The sequence below is a fragment of the Miniopterus natalensis genome, chromosome 7 (genome assembly GCF_054644295.1).
Source record: "Miniopterus natalensis isolate mMinNat1 chromosome 7, mMinNat1.hap1, whole genome shotgun sequence".
NCBI classification, from domain to species: Eukaryota; Metazoa; Chordata; class Mammalia; order Chiroptera; family Miniopteridae; genus Miniopterus; species Miniopterus natalensis.
Genome location: NC_142087.1, coordinates 40,962,799 through 40,975,029, shown reverse-complemented (window position 1 = coordinate 40,975,029; position 12,231 = coordinate 40,962,799).

The following is a 12,231-nucleotide window of genomic DNA, read 5'->3' as shown; positions in this document are numbered from 1 at the left end:
GAATTTACCTAAGTAAATATATACCCAGCATGTGTTTTTTGTGCAGGAGACATTGATAGCCTGGGGTTGCTTTAGCCAAGGATTCATTAACTTACTTCTTAATTTTTCTGTTTCATTTGGAATTTTACTCCCCCATTTTGGTTACAAGCAAAACAACTAGAAGTCAAGGGAATGCATCTTTCTCACAATGGAATCTTTTATAAATATTTATTAAATGAATGAATAAATGACGACAGATGGACACATTTCTACAAATTCTTGCTATCACCAAGTGATCATCACCTGCTTTAGGTCGCTTCAGAGTTCCTGAAGGACAAACTAAACGTCTACCACATTGGTGTTTTAACAATCAGCATCTACTGCCTGTCAATTTCTGTGTTAACTAGTGTTAGGAACCCACACAACCCGCCTTACAAACTGAGTAGAAAATGCACACAAAGAGAGAACAATTTCATTCAAACATGTAAATATAATACACATTATAAATGAACTAGGAGTTTAAAGAAATAGTATTCACATGGCCTGGATGAAAATGTTAAAGATGACTTAATAGAACAGATGAGTATTAAAGAAAAATTAGGATTTGGCTAGGCAACACGGAGGAAAAAGTGATTCCAGAGGCTGGAAAATGATGAACCAAGCTTGTGAAGCAGAGTCATGAGCCAAGGTTTGAGTTTAGAGTAGAGAGATAATTAATAAAAAGTACTGATCTGGTTTCGTTCACCTAGATGGGAAGATGCTTTTCTTTCTTGTCATAACACAGGGCTTGGGCCGGTGAGGGGGCCTAATCTGTGTTTGTTGAGAGTATGAATGAATGAATAAATAAATGAATGCCTTATTTATAATAAATGTAATTGTCTTCCTTCTTTCATGCCAAAGGGGATATAAAACATGACATGGTTCTCTTCCTTCTACTTCTCTTTTTTTTTCTTTTTCTTTAAAAAAATCTCTGCTTTTCTGCCTTCAGACTCATTGCCTGCCTTTCTCTCCTCCTTTCCTTTCTTGGTCTGTTTGGAGTCTAAAGTAGAAGCACAGGAAATGGGATAGAAGGCAGCACTGCACAGGGCAGCCTGCTGATTCCTGCGTCCAGCAAGATGGACAATAGTCATTGCAATTATCACCTATCGTTTCCTCCAGGAAGATGCCAGAACTATTTTTGTCAAGCCTTACAGTACAGGATGTCTTCAAACTCAAGCTACTGCATTAACTGCATTTCCCAAAGTAAGATCATCTAATTACCTGTAAAACCATATAGTATCAGAAAAGAATGTCATACCTTCTGGTCTATTCATGGGCATCATTATTTTCTGATAAGAACCATTTCTTTTTACAATCAAGCAACTCATTTTGAGTCAATTGCTTCTTTATGATAGATGCTGTCAGAATAAAACTGTAAAATAAAAGCTTTATTTGTTAAAGTGAATGAAGTCTTATGGTAGAATTTTGAGGCTGGTTGATGTATATTTTTTAAACAGCTAGGAAATAAAATCAGTTGGATATTTTCTTTGACAACTAAATATATTCACATTTGGTTTTGCTTTCATACAAAAACAAAGTAAAGCACAAAGACAGAAAAAAGAAAACAAAGAATCACCCATAATCCCACTCTATACAGTTAACAGTTTCACATATGCCCCCTTTATCTTTCTTCCTCTATAGTTATTTATATGATTTTAAACATTTAAAAAGAAAATGTAATTTCTTTTCTGATTAATATATCAATCAATATTCCTGCATAGCATTCCCACAGTAGATTATTATAGTTTTTTAAACTAATATATTTTAGCATTAAAATTATTTTTCACGCTATGATAGTGTAAATAACATTGTGATGAACATTTTAATTCAAACATCTTAGTACATCACCTCTATTTCCTTATGATAAATTGTTTAATGCAGAATTTCTGTTTTTAAGCTTAAAATCCTCCACTGTGTTCCCATTGGATTTAGAATAAATTCTAAACTTCTTACCTCACTCTATATGGCCTTATGTGATCTCATGCATGAACTTTGCTTTTGGCCTTGTACTACATTTTTCCTCAATCACTATGATCCAGGTACACTTCCCTACTTTCTATTATTGAAACAATAAGTGATAATAGATAAATGCAGGCCTGCCCCAGAGCCTTTGCACTTGCTGAATCCTCTGCCTGAGTCATCCTTTCCAAACCAGTTCAAACTCATTATTCATTGTCCGTTGTATGTCTTCATAGCTCTTAACTTTAAAATTTTCAATGAAGGATCTTACTCCTAGTAAATATGTAATAAATATTTTTTGAATAGATGAATCATGCTGTTCAATGAAACTTGTTCACTAATTAATTTATTCTTCCATATCTTCAATAAAAAATATGCCTGGGCCTTGGCCAGATGACTCAGTTGGTTGGAGTTCCATCCCATGCACCAAAAATGTTGCAGATTCAATTCCCGGTCAGGACACATACATACCTAGGTTGTGGGTTTGATGCCTGGTTGGGGTCCTCCAAGAGGCAGTCAATCGATTCTTCTCTTTCACATTGATGTTTCTTTCTTTTTCTCTCTCTCTCTCTTCCTTCCTCTCTCTCTAAAATCAGTAAGCATATCCTCGGATGAAGATCTGAAAAGCATTTGCTTGGGCATATATCCAAAATGGAAGCAGGAGTAAAGTTGAGAGAAATGTGGATAGAATTACAGATAGTATATTGGCATCACTTCAGTCAGCCCTTTTGAATGCTGTATTTGAGACGGTTCCTGAGATTGTAATAATCTAGCTGACTTTCCCCCTAATCTGCCTACCTCCCCCCCACACACTGTTGATAAGGCAGAACTCTGGGTCCCATGACGAAATGGTGCTCTTTTCATCCATTGAAGCCAAAATTTGTGACAAATGGATGAGAATTAAGCTCATACTGGCCACATACCTGCTTGATAGATACACCTCCTGTAGTTTTCTCAAAAGTCCAGTATTATTTACAATGTAGCTCTCATATGTTCCCTTTGTCTTTGATATGCTGCATTTTATTCTGAGCAATGTCATATTGGACTAGGGCCCACCCTAATGACCTTATGTTAATTTAATTGCCTCTTTAAAGTCCCCTATTTTCAAATATAGTCACATTCTAATGTATTGGAGCCTAGGACTTCAACAAGTGAATTTTTGGGAATACAATTCAGCACATAATAAGGACAGAAGAAATTTTGATGGATGCCTTCTTTGCTCAGGGCCATTTATTGAGGCTCGCTCCTGTGTAGACTTGTCTGCTCCTGGGATGCCTTCATGGTACCAAGTGATTTCTGACAGAAATATTCCTTCCCCCAGTCTTAAAATGGCTAAAACCCACTGGCCCATTAAAGCTCATAAAATGCTTCTATTTCTACCAGCCTTTTCTGAATCCTATATTTTACTTTCTTCTTTATCTTCCCCTCACTGTAGAACAAGCATTGCACCCCTCCTCTGAGCTCAGATAATAGCATGTTGTCTGCACTTCCTCATGAGCTTGTTGCTGATGTCCTACTTCTTATTCCGGCCATTCATCTGTTAGACAAGGACCCTGAGGGAAAATCTCCATCCTTTGTATCCTCACAGTCTTTGCTCAATAAATATTTCTTGAAGGAATAAATGTGTGATAACAAAAACAGCCAAACTCATCTATATTTCCCACCTGAAAAGTCAGGTGTTGAGAAGCTACAAAATCTCTGATCAGTAGTTGACTAATCTTAAGACATCACATGCTCTGCAAAATTTTTGCCAGCTACTCAAGGCGAGCACTTGGAAAGATTCGGTGGAACAGGCATGAAATGAATGTTCACCTTTCTACGGGCAGATGGATATCTTTCATATGAGAGAATGTCATGCTGTAACCTTGTGAAAGTCTCAGTGACTCGAGCAAGAGGTCCACAGCAGAGAGAACTGAGTTAGAATTTTCCCCCCAGTAACTTACCTTATTTCTACATAAAGTACTTTCCAGGCTAGAGGAATAAACATTTCCTGATTTATTTTCCCCATTTCATTTTAAAAGGAGTTTCCAGAGTTTGACTCTTATTTTGAATGATGTCTTTTAACAAACTTCCTGAGTTGACAAGGGACACATAGCATTTCTGTAACTGTGGCTACCATAGAAATGAGAAACTGTGCCAAATGTTTTACTATTTTAAGGTCCTTATGTAATTTTTTTATTATATATTTTTTATTGTTGACAGTATTACAGATGTCCCCCATTCCCCCGCGCCTTTGCCCCCTCCACTCAGCCCCTACCCCACCCCAGGTCTTTACCACACTATTGCCTGTGTCCATGGGCTGTGCATATAAGTATATGGTTTTTGATTAACCTCTTTCCATCAATCCCTCTCCTCTGAAATTTGTGTCTCTTCCATGCCTCCATGCCTCTAGACCTATTTTGTTGGTCAGTTTATTTTGTTCATTAGATTCCACAAATAAGTGAGATCATGTGGTATTTGTCTTTCTCCGACTGGTTTATTTCACTTAGCATAATAATCTCCAGGTACATCCGTGCTGTCTCAAAGGGCTTATGTAATTTTTTGAGAGCTCAATTCCTCTAATATTTATCATGTGTGTATCTCTATCATATACAACTATAACACAATATAATATGACTACAATACAATAACATATACTATATCTATATAGCTCCATATAATACATAAATAATACAATAATAATAAACAATTATATCTCTATAACATACCACTGTAATAAACATTTCAAGTAAAGTGTGTTTGGGTGGGTTTTTTTAACTTCTAGTCTCTTGACTTATTTTGCTTTAAATTATTTATCAACAAAGGTCTGAACACTTTCTGGAAATCCTCAGCCTTGCTGTGATTAACTTTTCCCTTTATTTTAGTTTTGTCTTATTTAAAGTAAGAGGGAAATGGGACAAATAAGCTCTGCATTTGTGCCTTCCAGGAGATCAATCTACTTCCACTTCATAAAACTTCTTTGACTGTCATTGGCTCAGATTCTGGCAGAACTAGGGACATCAAAATCTCTCTCTCTCTCTTTATAAGACAGAGTGATTTTAGCATGACAATATTTTAAAATACAAATAAAAAATTTCTTACTACTCTAGCTAAAATGGCTTAGCATATTTTTACTCACAGTTTTTATATTTCTTTGGTGCCTTATATTTTAAGGCAACAACCTTCTTTACTACAGCATTAGAAATACAGAGCAACTTTGCGAAATGTTAACAACCACAAGGTAGCCTAGATAAGAAACAAAACTGCTGATTAAAAGCCTGAAGAAATATAAAATTGAGAAAAAGTCCTATTAAAAATCTTTACAGAAAACAGTCTAATTCCTTATAGATAAGCAGTTTATGCATTGAAACCAATAAATATTCTCTTCCTGTCTTCCTTTTCTCCCCCCTCCCTCTCAGGCACCGACACACTGAGCAGCTCTCATTTTGCCTCACTCTTTGTCCAGTGAGACGGAAAAAAACAATCTTGTCCCCAGTTCATTCCGTGACTTCCGGGAATGCCTGTCCAGAGGTCAGAGCTCTCGGTGATTTTCCACTTACCCCGGGCATGAAGCTGGCTGAAGGTGCAGGTTTTAGGGGCTGGGGGCGCTCTCCCACTGTGGGCCCTCTCCCACTGTGGGCCAGCCATTTGTGCTGCAGGGGCCTGCCCCAGACCAGTGCTGACTCAGTACCGGCTGGATCTGGATGAACATCTGAGTAGAAAACGTGATGTGCTGTATTTTTATTAGTATTAGATAATCGCCCTCCATTTCAGTTTTGAGAAGAAAACAAGGATTTTTCTTTTCTTTCCATCATTTCTTCATCTTTACTTCAACACTGCTGAAACTTGCTCCCGAGAGGAAGATTTCAGATTTTTTGATTCTGTCCCAGCAACAAGTTGTTCTCTTCTCCCTCTGCACAGTTTTCTTTTCAGTGAAACGAAAAGCTCCCCTTGGCAATGTGGTTCCTTGTTTGGGACGTGTGAGGAAGACACGCTTCTCATGTGATATTCTGGTGAAAGGGGACTGGGCCGCGGGGGAAGCTCATGAACAGGATGCCTGTATTGACATGAGTCTGAGAGCAAAGAGGGTTCTAAGGCCTGGTTAGATCTTTCCAGCTGGGAATGTTGAGGTGTAAAGAACAGAAGGGAATAGAGGGGGTGGTGTGTTAATGTATGTGCTGCAGTTGGCATGGAGATCTACTTGGAGAGGCTTCCTATGGGCAGTTACTGGCCATACTTGGTTGGGGGGTATGTTTAGATAACTAAAATCGACCTGAGAGATCAAAATAAAATCTACATAATAAAACCCTCTGATTCTGGGACCTGTCTCCTGGTCTCTGAAAGAAACTCTCACTTTGACCAGTTCCAGCCATGTGGCTTCAGGGGTGATAGCTTTTCTCTCATTTAGAACCAGCTTGTGGCAAGTGGAGTAGGTGGTTTTCATATAATATCATGGTCACTAGTAACTCTTCAGGCTAAAGTCCTGTTCCTATGGGCTATTCTCCTAGTCTGTTTTAAAATAGGAGAGGGGAGGGAAGGGAGACCAAGAAACTCAAGATCAGGAAAGGGAACGCCCCTTTCATAATTTATAAAAGGGAGGGAGTATTTTGTTGCCAAAGTGTTTTAAATGAAACGGAGTTGCATGTTCTCTCCCCTTTTCAGAAGGAAGACGTTTGTCCTTAAATGGAGATAGAAGGGATGGGTACCTGCAGCAGGTGTGTGAGCTTTGTGACAAATATTGTATTCTTATCCCTTTTCGGCACTAGACTATGTAAAAAATAGTATGAAAAGTTATTTAGGTCTTAATAACTATGAGCTAGGCAATTTTGGAAATTTTCATGTAAATTTTAGAGACTGAGATTTTAATAGTCATATATCCGTTCATTCTTCAGAAGTGTTTAAATCATTTACGACTTTTCTTAACAACTTTATCTATAAAGCCCTGAGGTAAAGGTCAAAATGCAAATATCTAAAGACAGGACGTGACGGTCATTATGTTTCAAGTTTGTAATCTTCCATCTGTGAATTTTATCTAGATGTCTTTCTGTGAATAAGCAAAGCAGGGCCCTAGAGTAGAACAGAACAAACACTTGAAACTGCGCCAGTGGTACTAGTAATCCATAAATCACTTCTCAGTTGACAGCAGTGGATACTTAGAAGTAATCAGGACATACAGTTTGTGCTAATAACAATATAATGTTAGCTTGCACCAGAAAAACTACATAGTACCTGGAAGTGTTCCAGTAACTGCCAAAGCAGTAAAAAAATTTCTGATTATATGCCTGAGAGAACTGGATTTTAATTCCTCTATTGTAAAAGATTTGCTGCCCTAATGTAGATTTATTGATGCATCACAAAGATGGGAAGATTTTATTTGTTTTTTAATATGTGGCATAAAAATTCAGAATTCCCTGTACTTGAACTCACCCTTTTTCTTTTATTCAACCCTATTAATCACTTAAACATCATTCTCTTTTGCTTTCTGGTTAACCATCTCATAGTGCCTCCTGCTCTTGCAGTCAGGGCTCTTTGTAGCTGATATCTTTTGAAAGCAGTAGGTTCTTACCCCAAGTTTTTGCCATGGTGCTATACCCCTGCCCTCCACACATACCTCTCCTCTGTCTCAGGGCTGCTCCCCTTTCAGAAGACACAGCCATCCACCCAGCTGCTCAAACTTGCAACTAGGTCGATGAATCCTCCTGAGCAATTCCGTCTCCTTCAATTCTTCTTCAATCCATGCCCAATCCTGCCCATTTATCTCCTAAATATCTCTCTGACACTGTAAGAGCCCCCTGAGTGGGCCAGCCCTGAGTAGAGTTGGATTTACGGAGACTAGAGAGATGGAGGATGGCACATGCTATCAGTGGTGGGGCCTGCATCTGTTTCCAGGCAGCACCTCTGATGGGAGGGGCACTGAAGCCTGAGACCCCAAGTGTTGGCCAAGGTTGGCGTGGAGGGAACACATACTCTGCAAATGTGGCTGGACTAAACTGCCTCTGGCAGAGGTGTCTCAGGAGGAAGAAGAAGACATTAAAAATGAAAATATGTACTTTATATTTGCCCACACGTTAACCAGTTCTGCTATTTTTCGTTCTTTATTGATCTAAATTTCTATTTCATACCATTTGCCTTCTGTCTGAAGAAAGTCCTTTAACATTTTTTGCAGTGCAGATCTGCTAGTAGTAGATCACTCAGCTTTAGTTTGTCAGATAAAGCCTTTATTTCATCTGAATTTTTGAACACTGTCATCAGTAGAGAAGAGGCTTTTGTTTTCCATTTGACACTTTAAAGACCTTGCTCCATGGTCCTTTGGCTTCTATAGCTTCTCATGAGAAGTCTGTGTCACTCCCACTTTTGTTCTTCCACATAGTTTGTCCTTTTTTTCACTGGCTGTTTTTTCAGATTTTCTCTTTATCAATGTTTTTTAGCAGATTCACCAAGATATGCCTTGGTATTCTTCCATGCCTTTACTTAATATACTCAATCTTTTCTTAGGCTTCTTAAAAATATAGAATATAGTTACATCAGATAGTTTAAAGTCCATGTCTGCTAATTCTATCATTTCTGTCATTCCTGGGGTTGTTTTTATTAATGCACCTTTTTCCCCCCCACCAAGTATGTATTACTTTATTTAGATTATAGAGATCTGCTCACTTAAACAGGTTAATCATCATAAAACAATAGCAATGACATTTCAAGTTACATAGTTATAAATCACCAACAAATTACTGATATACACATAGGTCATAATATGTCAAGAGATACTTAAGTATTTTTTTTGAAATTATGATTACTTTTGCTGTTGGGATTACAGTGTTAAAATGACTGACTAAAAATTACTTTGAATTTTCATTATCTGGTCAAAGAATTAATAACTAATTATTCTTGATACTTCCATAATATTTGTATATAAAGCAATTTTACCCACTTTTATTGATATATAATTGACATATAACATTGTATTAGTTTTAGGTGTACAACATCATGATTTGATATATGAATATATTACAAAATGACTACCTCAGTAAGTTTAGTTAGCATCCACCATCTCACACGGTTATAAACTTTTTCCTTGTGATAAGAACTTTTAAGATCTACTTACTCCCTTAGCAACTTTCAAATACATAATACAGTATTATTAACTATAGCCATCATACTGTACATTACATCCCCAGGACTTACTTATTTTTAATTTACTTTTTTTAAATCCTCACTTGAAGATATGTTTTTATTGATATTTAAGGAGGGGGGAGAGAAACATCAATTGGCTGCCTCCAGCATGCACCCCAACCAGGAATCAAACCCACAACTTAGGTATGTGCCCTGACCGGAAATCAAACCCACAACCTTTTAGTGTACTGAGCCACTTGGTCAGAGCTAATTTACTTTTCTTTTGGTGATCGGTCATATTTTCTTGTGTGTTTATATGACTTCTGATTTTTGATGGGATGCCAGCCATTGTGAATTTCACACTGTTGAAAGACGTATTCATTTAAAGTGTTTTCTCTTTGTCTGACACACCATTAGGTTATTGTAGATATTTGATCCTTTTGAGGCTTGCCTTTAAATTTTGTCAGGGTGTTAGAACAGCTTTTAGTTTACGGTGAATTTACCCCCACTACTAAGGTGAGATACTTCTGAGCACTCTACCTGATGCTGCATATATTACAAAGTCTTTTCATTCCACCTGGTGGAAGGGAGAACTATTCCCAACCATGTGAGCTCCAAGAACTGCTTGGCCTACTGCTTCTCAGGGGCTCTTTCCTCATCACCCACAGAGCCAAGCTCAGCCAGAGACCCAGCCACAGCTATCCAGCTCTCCTTCTCTGTGCAACTCCCTTCTCTCTAATACTCTTTCCCACACATCCTAGCCACTTCAGCCTCCTTGAACTATAATCTCTATCCCCGAAACTCAGTGAGACTGACAGGTTCTATTTGGGTTCCCCTTGGCTGAACTATAGCCTGAGCAGTCTGTCCAGCCAATAAGTTGGAGCAATCATAGTCTCCCATTAACATTTCCCTTCTCTCGGGCACATACCTGTATGTCTGCTAACCAATGCCCCAGTTTCCCCCCATATATTTTGCCTAGTTTTCTAGTTGTTTATGGTGGAAGGACAATTTCCATAATAGTAATCCTTTGTAGGCAGACATAAACGTCCCTTGTAATATAGTTTTACATTTGCTTCTCTGGGGCTCCAGACATTAGCCATTTTTATGGGAACTCTTGGCTTGGGATTCCTGCACCATGCACTGCTATAAATTTGGACCCCACAAGTGTTCAGTGCTGGCTTGAGGAATCGTTAACTTTGTTTTTCTACCCAGAACCACCCCCAGGAAGATGGCAAGTTTCCACATTGCTTCTCCATGTCAGTTTGTGATATTTTTACTATTTCCATTTTTCTTTTCCTAGGCTAACCTTTGTGCATTCCAGCTTTGTGCAGCGATGTTGGTATATAGCTCCCCATTATGAGCAATCTGAGTTCATGTCTCTCGTTCTGGCACAGGTATTAAAACTCTAGCTCCAGGCCATAGGGGCTGTAGCTGGATAATGTTATTATTTTTGCATTATGGCATCTGTGCATACTTGATTTTTATGTTCTTATAAAGGTTTAGAAAATGTATCCTAGTAATAGCTCAGCTTTATGATTCTAACCTCAAATGTTTAATGATTGTGATTTTATGTTGAAGTCTTACTAAATTTATATACAAATAAGTTCATTTAAGAGAACTTAAATTTTTCCATATTTATGTACCTAATTTTATAGGTAATTAAAGTTATTTAAGGTCTTGCAAAGTTTTTGTTTGGTAAATCAGACAATAGTAGTATTTAAAGTGGAAAGAAAATATTTTAATTTATAAATACAGTTTAACAAGTTAAAGGGAATTTAGTTATACTATAAAGTACTCTCAAAATAACTTTCTCAAAGCTCTATTTTTAAGTGGAAAAATGAGATTTAGGAAGATCTAGATTTTTAAATTTATCACTTTAATATATTGAATATTAATTTTATAAAACTAAACTCTGAAGAGTCTTCTCTGTGCTCCAATATGATCCTCCATGTACCAATAGATCACATTTAGCAGGTCACAGATTCATGAATTCTTAAGTTAAAAGGGACTTCAGTATCATTAAATTGATAGATGTATAGTTTTAGTTCTTTTCCCCCTGTAGAAACAATAGCTTTTTACCTAAGCCATCAAATCATAGCTGATTTAGTTCGGTCATTGTAATGGCTAAAATAATTCTTATAACCATTTTATTGAGACCTCTCACTTATAGAGCTATGAATACAAAAGTCTCTTTTCTCCCTCACTGCCACTGTGTTCCACAAAGCCTCTGCTGGATGGCAGGGATCTTAGTGATGGTCCACTTTGATTTCCTAAGCTTTCACACAATTTCAGAATTTAGAACACATGTGCTAAAATTGTGTTTTCACTGGATTCAAAATCCTTCTTGTTTTCTCCCCGACTTAGGCTCCAGTGGCATGGAATTGAAGGATGGGGTATCGAGTTTTGCTAGCACTCACCTCCCTCCCTCCCTTCTGACAACACTGGGACTCCACTGTTGGTCTCATGAAAGGGGCATTTAAGGTTCTGTGTAGAGTCTTAGGGGCCTCTCACCTGCACAGCAACTTGACATGCAGATCTGCCCCTGCTTTGCCCCTTTCTCCTCTCTTCTGCTCCTCTGCTGGTGTCCACTTTTCTTCTGGGTCCACTTGTCCAGAAGGAGCCTTCTTGCTGGGGGAGGGAGAACTTTGGACTGCTTAAGGTTAGCTGCCCTCCATAGGGTCCCCTTGACCCTCATGGATCTCATCAACTTGCCATGCCTGCTAGCGTCTCCCTCCTCCCCAGGGTTCAATGTCACGGCAATAGCATGGGGCACTTGGCTGAACAAGGGAATCGGCAACAGTCAAATGAGATGCAATTTCTAGTCCCAAACTTTGCACAGGAGAGGATGTGTAGATGCCTCTCTAAACTGTATAAGGGAGTCTGTTGTCCCTTGGCAGGAAGGTGAGGGGAACCTACTTTCACCGTTACTATATTCCTCCAGCAGTGTGTGAGTGACTGTGTGTGTGTGCATGTGTGGTGGTGGTGGTGGTGGTGGTGGTTGGGAGTAGGGATAGGGGAAGAACCAAGTTTCCTAAAGCAGAATGCTGCCTGTAGGCATGTCCTACAAGGAGTGGCGGGCCCTGAAGCTGGCAGTTCCCTGAATTTAGAATGAGGCCTCTTTTTTCCTTAGTTGCCAACTCTAGCACTAGACACCCCACACCCTCT